General features: G+C 43.7%; 1 protein-coding gene across 4 annotated transcripts in view; it reads right to left on the reverse strand.

Annotated features, from left to right (window-relative positions):
• TEAD1 (TEA domain transcription factor 1) overlaps positions 1–12905 on the reverse strand; it is a 203569-nt gene extending 190664 nt beyond the window's left edge. For 2 of the 4 annotated variants that reach the window (XM_017881575.1, XM_017881574.1), the window contains exon 1: positions 12806–12865. The gene's annotated coding sequence lies outside the window, so the exon portion shown is untranslated. Of the gene's footprint in view, positions 1–6843; positions 6863–12805 lie in introns of those variants that run through there. The other 2 variants (XM_017881572.1, XM_017881579.1) reach the window with 2 other exon arrangements.
• Between the last annotated feature and the right edge of the window lie 1440 nt (positions 12906–14345).

The following is a 14345-nucleotide window of genomic DNA, read 5'->3' on the forward strand; positions in this document are numbered from 1 at the left end:
GCCACAGAAAGAGCTGGGATGAAGTTAGGGCTCTGTCCCCCTGAGTAACCCAGGACCACACAGCACCTGTAGCTCCAGTATGCCTCAGTTTCCACCATTAACCCTGGAGGAAACCAACTTATTCATTCATCACCATGTGATCCCACAGACTTTACCTATAACAGAACTTGGTGAGTTGGGGCCTGTAATCCCAGCACTTTGGGAGGCTGAGGCGGGTGGATCACTTGAGGTCAGGAGTTTGCAACCAGCCTGGTCAACATGGTGAAACCTTGTCTCTATTTAAAAAACAGCTGGGTGCGGTGGCTCACGCCTATAATCCCAGCATTTTGGGAGGCCAAGGCGGGCAGACCACAAGGTCAGGAGATCAAGACCATCCTGGCTAACACAATGAAACCCATCTCTACTAAAAATACAAAAACAAAATTAGCCAGGCATGGTGGCAGGCGCCTGTAGTCCCAGCTACTCGGGAGGCCGAGGTAGGAGAATGGCATGAACCCAGGAGTTGGAGCTTGCAGTAAGCTGAGATTGCACCACTGCACTCCAGCCTGGGCACAAAGCGAGACTTCATCACAAAAAAAAAAACTTAGTGAGTCGGTTTGTCATTGCTCCTCCCACTTGCACCCCAGTGTCCCTCCCTGAGGGCCGAGACTATATAACATTTACAGTGTCCCTAGCGCTAGTACCATACCTGACATATAAATAGTCAGTGAAAGAAAGAATGAACCTCCGGGCGTGGCAGTTCACACCTGTAATCCCTAGCACTTCGGGAGGCCGAGGTGGGCAGATCACCTGAGGTCAGGAGTTCAAGACCAGCCTGGCCAACATAGTGAAATTCCGTCTCTACTACAAATACAAAAATTAGTCAGGCATGGTGGCAGGCGCCTGTAATCCCAGTTACTTGGGAGGCTGAGACAGGAGAATCGCTTGAACTCGGGAGGCAGAGATAGCAGTGAACCGAGATCAGGCCACTGCCCTCTAGCCTGAGTGACAGACAGAGCAAGACTCTGTATCAAAAAAAGAAAAGAAAGAAAAGAGGAGAGAAGAGGGGAGGAGAGGGAGAGGGAGAGGGAGAGGGAAGGAAAGGAAAGGAAAGAAAAAAGAAAGGAAAAGAAAAGGCAAGGCAACAACCAGACGACACAAATATTCTTTGATAACAACATGACTGAGTGTATCACCCAAAGTTTCCACAAGAAAAGGAAGTGTTTCAGCTACTTTCACATTCCTGACTCTGGCCAAGGTTCCAATGAGTAGTAAGAGACCCAGAGGAAATCGCCAAATGAGGAGGACACAAGGAGACAGACTTTAAGCCAGGCACAGTGTAAACAACAAAGAGTTGGCTGGCTGATCCAATTTCTTAATCACAATTATTGGCAACTAATAGTACTTCTGTGTTAGAGGGACAAGTAAGATTTGGGTCCTTTAAGAGGTAATCTTTTATCATGAGCAAATCTCATTTTGAGGAGAATGGTAATTTTTGAGATAATATATAATTTTGCCTTCTCCATTTCTCTTTCCCTTTTGATGACTGGAGAAGAAAATTACCAAAAGGTGACAGCTACAGGGAAAGAGATAAGGGAGGCAGAGTGGCCAGGGTGTAAAAACCAGAAGCCAAGGAGGTGGCCAAGGAAGAAATTCGAAAAGGTGACAAATGGTAAAGCAAATCTGAGTGAGCAGGAGAGCAAAGGGCAGCACACAGACAGTGGCAACGGGACCAGCACTAAGAGAAAAGATTTCTCACAGCCCAGGAGGAGAGAGAAGTCAGTACAAGTGAGGACCACTTCAGGGTTTCTAGAAAGAGAATCACATGGTTGGAATATTTATAGTGGACAACTCAACCAAATATTTGATGGTCCCAAGGTCACTGTAATCTTAGTCAAAGTCCAAATTTCTCTCATAGGAGAAAAGCTGCCCTCCAACAAAAAGACTGGGGGGGAAAATGGTGCTTTACCTCCAAAGTGAACTGGTACCTCAAATCCAAGTTCAGCCTTCTCCCAGAACTAGGTGTCAGGCACAACGCCAGCAGTTTCTGCCTGGAGGATCTTATTTAATTGCTGCACTTCCCCCTTCAGTATTATCCCCACCTTGTGAGGTTCAGAGACCTAAATAAATTGTCCAAAGTCCTATGCTTCACAGAGATTGAATCTAGGAGTAATTTTCCAGACAGAATGCACATTCTGTGGGAATATCAGACACACTGTACCCTCACTAGAAAGCAGGATGTAGGCAGTGCTGAATTCTTAGCTCTGTCCATGAGTGACATCATCAAGGACAGTCTAATTAATTCCTAATGAATAGTGATGATCCTGACTCACCGCTCTGGGCAGCTGAGAGGAATGTCAGACACTAATAATGGTTAATTACTTTTGCATATGTAAAGTGGGTTGTGTTATTATTTTCCTACCATTTAAGACACCAGCCAACCTTGCTAACAAGTGGCCTGAGGAAAATATAGGTGAAGATCAGCAGCCTGGATTTTGTAGGCAACCACAAAAGAGACAGAAGCACAGAAAGTATGTCATTGTCAGAGACAGGGCAGAATTATCAGGGAATGGGAATGCTGATGCTGAGAACTGAGGCAACATCTGCCACGACGACAGTAGCAGCCAGTGAGCCTTGGTGCCAACTGCCAACAGGTTCCCTCTAATTTCAGCAGGGAGGAGTGGATAATTACTCCTTCTCGTTTTCAAAAATCACTTCCGTGTCAACAGAATCCCATCAACAAGCCAATATCTCTTCACCAAGCCCCAATGCTGAGCATCCCATTAGAGGACTTAGCATTACCCTCCTGAGAATCCCTGATTAATTCTCCGCTCCATCAGCCCTAAGTACTTGCCCAGGTGACAGCTCAAGAAAAGCTCTGATTGATTTCATGCCATGCAGCTCTGATGGGACCACTCTGCATTACCAGCCTTTAGGGTAATCGCCCACCCCATCCCCTTAATGAATCTGTTAGCCACTGAGAACAGAAATCCTGCCCCTTCCTTTCTCCCGTCACTACCACCAGTCAAGCTGATCATTGTTGTTCTTCATCAGCAGACTCCTTCAAAAGGACAAGGCCACAGCCCCAGTTTCAGGCAGTCTATCCTATCTGACCATTCCAAAGCAAAGACCTGATACGAAGACAGTGCATGCGCAAAGTGAGCGTGAGCCAGAGAACATGACTCAGAGCCCAAGTCTCGGAGCCCAAGTCGCTCCCACCCTGGGAACTGGACAACTTAACCTCGAGAAACACATTTCAAACCCAGAAACAGAAGCTTCTTTCCTGTTTTAAGAGAGCAAACGTCCCAACTGTTAGCAGTAAGGAGCTGTCGGTATTTCAAAAGGAAAACTCGTAAGCCTTTTCCCAGGAGTAACAGTCAAAAAAAACCTTAAGACTAACTCCCCAATTCCAGTACGCCTGTAGAGTGAACATACACTTGGGGTAGACTAACCTACCATAAAGCTTACTAAAAATAAGGAAAACAATACTCCTTAGCCACTAACCTATGGATCACATCACTTTCTCAGTTGGTAAGATTCACCATCCGATTATTATAGCTCAGTATTTTAAATGACAATGAGCATAAAGTAAAAATCAAAAGCAGAAGTAAAAAGACATCAACATACAAGATAAAATGTAAGTATATACACCATTTCAAGAAGTCCCCTCAGCTGCATGACTGATGGAATGCCTAGAAATGGGTCCTATGCCATTAGAAATGGCTCCCTAAGAGGCAAGTCTGTGGGTAAATGCCTGGGGAGTCATCCCTGCTTACTAAAGGCCACGCAAGACTCACCCAATGTTACACAGTCTGTTGACAGCCAACTTAAATGGTACGTTGGCACTGGCCTCACTCCAAGTCCCAGCAGCAACCGGCCCAGATGTGACCCCCGTGGCTGATTCAGAATTCTAATTGTGCCGCATCAGAAATGGCCCTCCCTATTTTGCATACAAAAATAGTCCAGGGCATTCTCCACCAGCTTCTATGACTTTGGATGCTTCTCTCATTCTGGCCATGCCCCATCTATCCTAAATTATTGAAACAGGCATTCTGGGGGTTGGGAAGAGAAGCAATAGGGAAATCCACACTTCACTCCTGATTGAGTCATAAGCCAATCAACAAGGAAAACCTGAATCAAGATGGCATTTTAAAGAGCTGAACTGAGAAGGCCAAGCCCTGCTCTGGTCCTTCAACCACAGCCCCTGACATTCAGTGCTCTCAAGATCTAATGGATCCAAGTGGATCTCATCAGCACTCACATCAGGATCCAAAATCTAGGCTCTAACATGCCCAAAAGGAAAAAACTCTTTCCTGTCAACCTAAGGAACCAAAACCACAATTCATCACATTGTTTTCCTTCCTATCCTCTAGACTATCAGAAATCAGGCTGTCACTTTCTCTTGTGTGGATGTCAGATCTGGTCTATCTGCCTTTACCCATTTCTAATGGATTTGAGCATACAGATCCTCATAGCGTACCCAAATCATACATGGATATTTCTAAGTCCCAAAACATGATCATAAAACTCCTCTGGGGCAGAGGCAGAGCCTGTGTGACCTCTACAACCTAGGACAGTGTCAAATAACATTTGGATGCTGGATAAAAGTGAGACAACATAAAACAACAAACAAAACGAACCTGTTTGAATAAACGCAGCTCTTGTGCAATCCTGAAGAACAAAACCAAAGTTGAACGACTTAAACTGCCCAATAGGAAACCTCAATGCAAAGCTTAGTCATTAATAGTATAGTACTGGCACAAAGATAAAGAAAATAGCCCAAGGGCTCAGAATACAGAGTCTAGAAACAAACTCATACACATACATTCACTTGATTTGTAACAAAAGTGACAATGCATCACCCTGAGTAAAGAAATTTTTTTCCCAATAAATGAGCAAGGTTGATTGATATCTATACAAAAAAAATTAAAATTGACACCACCACACACAATAGTTTACAATCCATCTGAAATAGACTTTAGATCTGAAAGTAAAAAACCAATAAAGAATTCAGAAGAAAACTTAGCAGATTACCTACACGGCCATAAAGCAGTCGAGGATCACTTTAAAGGAACACAAAAGCACTAATCAGGAGGGAAAAACATGATAAACTGGACCACATCACAACTCAGAACTCGCTTTCTTGAAAGAACCATTAAGAAAATCAAAGCAGGCCACAAAGTAGATACTTGCAACACATTTATTCAACAGAGACTCATATCCTTCATCCTACAGGAACTCCAAACAATAAGAAATCAGACAACCCAATAGAAAAAAAAGGAAAAAGCTAATGTTATGAAACCTAAACAAATGGCCCACAAACATAAAGCAATGTAATACGTCTATCCAGCCACTAGAAGAGCTAAAATAAAGAGACTAATACTAAGGGTTTTCAAGGATATGGAGTAAATGGAACTCTCAAAGAACTGGTGAGAGCGTAAATTGGTACAATCATTCTGGAAAATTCTTTGGTAATATCTACATACCAAAACTGATTATATGCATACCTTCTGACTCAGCAATGCCAAATCCCAGGTACAGATGCTAAAGAAATGCATGCTTATGTTCACCAAAAGACAGGTATAGGAATGTTTATATTTTCGTTGTTTGTAACAGTCAGAAACAGCCACATTTTTATTAACAATAGGACATATAAACTATAGCATAATCAGGCTGGGCGCTGTGGAACACATCTGTAATCCCAGCATTTTGGGAGGCCGAGGCGGGCGGGTTGCTTGAGCACAGGAGTTAAGAGCAGCCTGGGCAACATAGTGAGACCCCATCTCTACAATAAAAATACAAAAAATTAGCTGGGTGTTGGTGGCACACGCCTGTAGTCCCAGCTACCCCAGAGGCTGAAGTAGGAGGATCACCTGAGCCCAGGCAGTCAAGCTGCAGTGAGCTGTGATCACACCACTGCACTCTGGCCTGGGAGAGACACACCTTGTCTTAAAAAAAAAACAAAAAACTGTAGCATATTCATAAAATATAACGGTATACAGCTGCACTGTCCAACGCAGTAGGCACTGGACACATTTGTGAATTTAAATGTAAATTAATAAGATTAAAAATTCAGTTGTCCAGTCACACTACCCGTATCTCACGAGCTCAATATTCACAAGTGGCTAATGGCTACTGTGTCATACAGCACTGCCAAAAATCATTTCACAGCCACAGAAAGTTCTATGGGACAGCAATAAGAATATAAATAAATGACAACTACAAGTAACAACATGGGTGAATTGTACCAATGCAATATTGAGAAAAAAAAAAATAGATACAAAGAAATACATACTACACTGTCTCCTTCCATTCATACCAAATTCAAACACTAACAAAATTCATCTATGTTATTAGAAGTCAGGGTAGTAACCACCCTTTAGGGTTGGGAGTACTGACTGGAAGGCAGCATGGGGAGGCTTAGGAGGTTCTCGTCATGTCAGTGCAGATCGCAGATCAATGGCTCTGGATGCCAATACGTTCAAATGGAAAAACACAAGGGACTCAATACTGATGATGTGTGTGCCCTTTTCTGTAAGTTAGACTTCCGTTAAAAATTATTTTAAAAAGTAAAATAAAGAAATGAAAAAACCAAACTGCCCTGTTTCAGTGCCTTTCTGATTCTACAGTTACCTTAGAGAAAGATTATTCCAGGAGCCCTGAAAACATTTGCTTTTATTGAATTATGCTTTGAAGTGCTGCCATCAGCATATGAAGGGTTATTAGAATAAACAGCCTATGGGATTTGTCTCTAGATTGACTGCAAGCATGTGGAAGATGCTGCTCATCACATCACACAGACTGATCTTTACAAAGATCCCAAAGGAAAGTTCTACGGCAAACAAAACGCAATGTGTTTTTTACCTCGTGGTCAAGCCATTGGCCTTTCCTTTACTCACGAGCCGCCAAAGTGCACTGAGCCACACTGGCAGGCCCCTCGGAGAGCGCTCAGAGGTGGTTTTGGTCAGCAAGTTTGATTTCATTCCTAAGTCCACTTTCAGTCTTCACCTCTATCCTCTTCTTTTTCTCCCTTCTTTCTCTCACCTTCTATTTATGCTATTTTACAGTCTTGCATGCTGCCTTAAAATGATTCTGAAACATGATGGAAAACATGTTTTCATAAACATGAAAAGGAAAGTTTCTGTTTTCTAATTATCTGTTTCAATTTAATGTGGTAAAGCATTTACTGAAAGCCCCTCCCACCTCTGTCTCTTCACCCATATGTGCCAAGCACTGGATATGGAGATAAAGATACCACATTCCCTGTCCTCAACAAGCACCCTCTCCGGCAGGGAGACAAATAAGTACATATACCTGCAAGACTTCAAGCCCCTCCACTGGGAAGCCTGACCTGACCTTTGCCCACTCCTCTGTGTTCCTACAGGTAGCACCTCTGCCAGCCAGTACAAATGAACTGAACTCACTCACCGTATAGGAATGATGTGTCTCTCACCTTAGAGAGTTTGTGAGATCTTTAAGGGTTAGGCCTGTGCCTTTTGTCATTTTTCTTTTTTCTTTTTTTTGAAGTCAGGTTGGAATACATACAGTGGCATAATCACAGCTCACTGCAGCCTCAGCCTCCAGGGCTCAAGCCATCCTCCTGCCTCAGCCTCGCAAGTAGCTGAGATTACAGGCACATGCTACCATGCCCAGCTAATTATTTTGGATTTTTGTAAAGACGGGGCCTCACTATGTTGCCCAGGCTCATTTCAAACTCCGGGCCTCAAGCGATTCTCCTGCCTCAGCTTCCCAAAGTGCTGGGACTACAGGCGTGAACCACCTCACCCAGCCTAGTCATTTTTCTATGTTTGGCATTCAGCAGAATGCCTAGCACATGGCAACTGCTTCCCAAAAAAGAAGACTGAATGGTTGCCGGAAATAGTGAGTCAATGGGTGAACACATGAATGAACAGGTGAATAAATATGTCACCTGATGCAATGGAGGAATCAACAGACTGCTGTTGGAGGAGTTTATTCTGTCTCTCGGATCAATGAATTTCTCGGGGGGTGGCATTTAGGCTGGTCTGAAAGGCTGAACCGGACTCATAGGCCAAGTATTAGTGGAGGAAATGTGGGGAAGAGAGAGCCAAGTGAGAAAGTAGAAAGGCTAGAGCAGAGGTTGAAAATGTAAGCTGAGCCAATCACAGGGGGCCTCACAGGCCATGACAGAAGGTGGACTGTTTCATACAAAAAGCAGGAAAACACCAGAACCACCAGGAGCGTGTGAGCAACTCCTGAAGATGTACGTGTGTGTGTATATCTGTCTACTTGGGAAGATAAAGGGTGAAGAACAGAGAATATTATATATCTGGAATCAGCATTTTTAAATCAAAAGTATTTTCAGTATGGTCCAGGGCCAGAACAGTTCTCTAGATAAACTGAAATATTACAATGTGACGTCTCCCTTAAGTGTTCCAAGTTTATAAAGGTGTGTTTGTTTAAACAACCCAGAGCCATGGGATTAACTCTGCTCAGTACCTGATCACTCAGCCCTTCTAATGAATGTTCATCAGACTTTGTCTTCAAGCACTCAACATACTCCCCTCGTCCCTAAAGACAGGCTGTGAGCTGACAGCAGGGTCACACTCAAGCCCAGCATGGGAACCAGGCTGCTACGCTTACACAGAGACACACGTCTGCATTTGGCCAATGTGCAAACACCAATTAATGCCGACACGAGCTAATGCATGAATTTAACCCAAAATACGCAACACTGCTGGCTCACAAATGTCAACTGGGTCCCCAATGATCAACCAACACAAGCAAGTCCCCACCCTTCAAACGAGAAATACAATCTGCCATTTCATGATGACACAGTGATGGCGCAGCTGCAAAACAGGTCTCACATTAAGAGATGCAAATACAGGGGCCAATTAAAGCCCCACCTGCACCCCATCCCAATCCTCAAAATGTAAACCTGGTCCTTGTTTTACATCCAGTTCAAGTTCAGCAAGAGAAAGAATCTTGGCACTTTAGTTGAAGACTGGCTGAGGCAGGATAAGTGAGTAACTACTGTTCCCCTCTCAGACAAACCACTCATTCAAATGAACAAATATTACTGGAGCACCTGCTGTGGGCACAACACCAGCTCTGAGCCGTCCACAAGCACTGCAAGGGTATTCAGTGGGGGCAAGACGCCCAGCCCAAGAGAGGTGCAGACAGAAAGTCTGATGCCCTCACATCTGACATCAGGCCTGCCTTCTCCTGCCTTCACTTCCCCATGGCCCAGGGTGCTGTGAGCCCTCTCCAGCCAGCAGTCTCCTCCCACTCCCCTCTGACAAACCCCAACAAATGAGTCCGCTGAATTCAGTAAAATATGCAAAGGCCACATCTTCATTCAATCCACATTTTCTAAGGCTCCCCAGCACACATGCACAGTTTCTTTAGGGAAAAAGGTGGGCAGGGTGTCCGGTGGGGGAGGGAGAGTATTATATTTCCTTCCAAGACTACATCCTTCTACAGATTCTGTTAACCCTGGCAGAGGAACAAGATGAGCTCTCAGCCCCTTAGATTTAATTAAAATGTAATCCATTTCCGATTACACCTACAAATGGCCACTAAAGCCTTCCTTCTCGGGGAGACTTCCAGGTGCAGATTCCCTCTCAGTCCAACTGCCTAATGGTGACTCTATGTAGGGGATGTGACTTCAGAGGCCAAAAGTCCCCCACAGGCAAAGCAAACCAGTGCAAATCCTCACACACACACACACACACATACACATACACACACACACACAGTTCTGGCACCCTGGGCCCTGACACCTTCAACGTCACATTGCTGATTAAGGATCTATCTGTAAAAGTCCCCATGAAAATCCAAAAGGACTCCCAAGTCCTGAGAGAAAAAACCCAATCCCACAGCCTCCTCTCAGAGATGATGTTTCTCAGGTAAACTGGCTGGAGCAGCACCCAAAGGAAGGGCCACTATCCTAGGTTCCCCTCCTCCCCTCCTGATCTAGATGATCACCAAGAACATCCACTTGACCCCCAGTTCCCCAGCCTCCCCCGATCCCCTCTGCTCCTCTCTACCCCACTAACTTTGCTCCTGTCTCAAGGAAAGGACCGCACCATTTCTGCCTCAGCACTCTGCCAGAGCTGAGCTGTCCCCCACCTCTCCACACTCTCACCACTGCCAACAACCTGGTCCCCAAGCCTGGTTATACAGGATGATATAGGTGGCTTCTTAAACATAGAGATTCCCAGCTTTATGACAGAAATACTGAATCAGAATCCCAGGAGACATATTTTTAGCAAGTCTCTCCTATGCTATCCTGCAGTCAGAAAGGTTTTCCTAAAATGCAAATAGGACTTTTACCATACATTCACTTGAAGTCATTCAGCAGATTCCCACTCACTCAGGACTCAACTGCATTATGAGACCCCTGGCCTTTCATACCTGTTCTCAGCCTGCTCCTCCAGCCACCCATCCAGGACCCCAACATTCTAGCTACACACGCACTCCAAGATGCCCGGACAGGGATCACCTTGGACATCTGGAGAATCCATACGGCAGAGTAGTTATATATACTAATATATACTAATAGGCCAGGCATGGTGGCTCACGCCTGTAATAAGGTGGAGTTGCAATGAGCCAAGATTGTGCCACTGCACTCCAGCCTGGATGACATAGCGAGACACTGTCTCAAAAAATTTTTAAAAATTTTTCAAATTAAAAAATAATAATTCATAATTACTGCTTATATATCCACCTTCTTCCCTGCTATACTGCAAATTTTCAAAGGCAGGCACTATTTCCCATTCAATTCTGTACCGCACTCCAGCCCCCTAGCCCAGCTCAACAAATAACCATTTGCTTTATTTTAACCTAAAATGTTAATACAATTTTGATGATTCTTAAGAAATTCATCCTTGTCTAAGGAATTACAAGGACGGCCTCAGGCATACCTTAGACTAGAACCACAAAGTGAGATAAAAGAGATTCACTGACCTCAAAACCTTCCTCAGGTTTCCAAATACCCTGACTACCTGGTTTGTAGCCTCAACAACCAACTCCATCTTGCTTTTTAACCTCAGGCAGGGCTGAGGTCTTCACTGGTGACCCCCCAGCCCCCTGGTCTGTGGCATCCCGGCCCCTGCTGCAGCCTGCCCACAGCCCTCAGCCCAGCCTGCTTCAGCAGCAGCTCATCCTGGAGAATGCAGCCTGGCTCTCAGCCAGCTCACCTCCCACAGGGGCCAGGGGGCTGCCCTGGGCCCAAAGTGTCAGGTTACCACAAAAATAACAGTGGGCCTGCCTAAACCACGCATGCGGGCCAAGTGTAGGAGGGAAGTGTCCCAGAGGTGAGAAAGAGAAGCTCAGGAGAAGAAAAAACAGGAAGACCTTTGAACATGCGTCAAAGAGGACTTGGTTTTTAAGAAATGAACATTAAATTCATAACTACACTCAATATCGCCACTACAGCCTCTTCAGTAACTCATTTAGTATCTAATCAGGGTAACATATTTATATTGTACTTAACTCTGAATGTGCTTTTAAACATATTATTTTAGGACAAGACGGGGATGAAGTTTTCTTTAGTTTGCTTATTTAATACCATTTATAAAAGTCAGATTTGGGTCAACGAAGGTTTAAACAAGTATTCCCACTCAACAAATTCCTAATATTACTCAGCTTTAATTTTCTCAAAACTAAATCCAAACATGTCGAAGCTAATTAGGTTTATTGTAGAAGAGGCAGGACTTCAAGGGGAGGGAAAAGGCTATTAAAAAGCATTTATTCATTATTTTTTCTTCTTCCCTAAAATGAAATCAAAGTTCACTCCCGTGCTACTCTCGTGCAAGAATGCTGCTAGCTTGATGTGGTCTGGCCCAGCCTGGATATTTCAAATAAAGTTAACTTCAATCACTGTTGGGAGTTAGGAGGGTATTGATTCTCCATCCATTGTTCTTTCATCTTGGTTTACTCCACACACAATGTCTCTTTAATTTGCTCCTAGCAACTGTTTTATGAGTGGGTGGATATAGGCCCAGCTACAAGAAAAGATGCACTTCTTTAAGTCAGGCAGGTAAGCCTCAAGAAGAGGCTATCCACTGGGTGGAATGGGTTTCCCATTGTAATCCCGTACGTGCAAAAGAAGCTATGAATGCCTTGGCAGGAGAAGACAGAGCCAACTCTAATAGGCACATTTAGCTTTCCAACCTGAAGGTGGTGAAAGGTAGACGGACAAAAAAATTCTAAGCAGAAAAATACGGGCTAAGTTTTTTGAAAAAACAATTAATTTTGATGGGGAAAAGGTTCTCAATTGTCACATTATTTTGCAGATATTGATTTATGTTTCATTTTACAATATCAGGGCTGCACGTATTATAAGACACAGTTGTATTCTGAAGAAGACTCTATTGCAAACAGTCAAAAAAAAAAAAAACTTAAAATCACAATTTTAGAGGCAGCCAGACCAGCAGCTGACATGCAAACAGGCAGTGATTCTGTGTTTTTAAATTTTTTTTAGCTTTTCAGAAATAGCCCTCTCCCAATCAAATCGATCAAAAACTTCACAGAAGAACCTATCACCAATGGAGTCTGAGTCCTGAAAAGTTAAAAGAATACCAAATAAGTAGTGAAATTCACTGTAGTTTCATTCTGTCTTTAAAAGCAGCCAAAGTCTAGTTCCCAGAAGAGAGGATCTCATTCACCTTGCTACTCCTAGTGTGGTCAGAATTAACACAGTTCATGCAGGGCACATCACACCGTGCAATTATCAACCAGCAATGACACTGCTAAAAGATCTTTAATAATCCTGGTTTTTACCATAAAAGCTCTCATTATTATCCCAGCTCTCTCTGCTTGTTCAGCGTGCCTGGTCACTTACATGAGGATGAGAAAAAACCGTAGATTCGACTCATCTTTCCCCAGCAGTGTCTCCCAGGGAGCTGTTCGTGTCTCTGCAGAGCAATGCCACCACACTCCCTGACCAGGTTTAAAATTAGCCGAGCCCTGGAGAGCCGTGGGTAACCTTCTGACAAGGTTAGCCAGCAGAGCAGAGCACTGCTAAGGGAGGGACATTAATAAGAAGCCAAGTAGAGCCTTTCAACAAGCCCATTAGGGCCTCTCAGAACCCGTGCAGTCTGGAAGCCTAGGGGAGCTGGGTGCCTCAACATGAGGAGGCTGATCTAGGCCTCTCATTTTTATCCCACCGAGTCAGCAGTTTTCTTTACATGAGATAAATACAACCTCCAAATGTGCTTCTCCAAGTTTAAATCCAACATGTTCACCCACTCACTAATCATACAATAATTTTTAAAGTTTTAATTGGGTTTTTAAAAATATTTCTGGAACACCTCTAGTTATAAAATACCCACAGATGACCAAAAAAACTGGAACATATCCATAAAGAAAATTAACTTTACCCATATTCCACCACCAAATAATACTCAGTGCTAACCAGGCATTTTGGTGTCCTTTCTTACACTGATTATTCCTCATAGCTTTAGGTTTTTATTGCCCACCTAACATTTCACAGTCAGAATTAGTTCCTGAGCCCTGAAAACGTCTTCGTATCTGTGATTTTTAGAGGTACATAATATTCTGGGTGGTGGACATGCTATGATTTAGCTCTTTTCCCATGCTTGGATTTTGCCCCACTTTTCACTGTTGTGGCAAACATCCTTGTAATCATTTCTCAAGGACAGATTCCTAGCCTATAGTCAAAGAGCAGAACAATTTCAAGACCACCAATGGACTGGGGACCTCATGAAGACAGGGGCTGTGTGCCTCTCACACTATATACACAGTGTTTTCTGAATAAAAGGACATGTCCCAGTGCTGTCTAAACAGACAGCCCTAAATCCTAATGTGACACTGCCCAAGCACCTTTGGGGATAATCTGGCCTAACGCAACTAAAGTTTTCTCAGCAATGAATTAAAGATGACAAGTGAAGAATCTATCAACACCTTTGAACACCTGCCAGTTTCAGACACTCTCCCACACCACCTCTAGTACTCGACTGGCACAGTTATACTGGTTGTTTAAAATACTGAAATACTTTCATAACAGTGTGTAAAGAGTCAGTGCCCCAAGCTTCCCTGAATGCTCTGTCCCCCTCGTAGTGCCCCAAGGTCTCCTCACTATTCAACAAGGATAGGTGTCTGGTAAATCTAGAGGCCTTCAGTAGTTTCTACTGTGTCAATACCCTTCCAGACTGGTTGTTAAATATTTTCAATACCACCCCTGTTCATGGGTAACCTTTTCCCCCCACCTTAAATCTATTTCATTTGTCATACAGGCAACTTTTAAAATCTTAATTACCATCACTTCAACACTATTTCTTAAATTCACCAGACTCCCTAATATTTTAGTCATAAAACTAAAAATTAACAGTTATTAGGAAGCAATTACCAAGATGCCTAGC

This window comes from Rhinopithecus bieti, unplaced genomic scaffold, assembly GCF_001698545.2.
Source record: "Rhinopithecus bieti isolate Rb0 unplaced genomic scaffold, ASM169854v2 scaffold_11944, whole genome shotgun sequence".
NCBI classification, from domain to species: domain Eukaryota; kingdom Metazoa; phylum Chordata; class Mammalia; order Primates; family Cercopithecidae; genus Rhinopithecus; species Rhinopithecus bieti.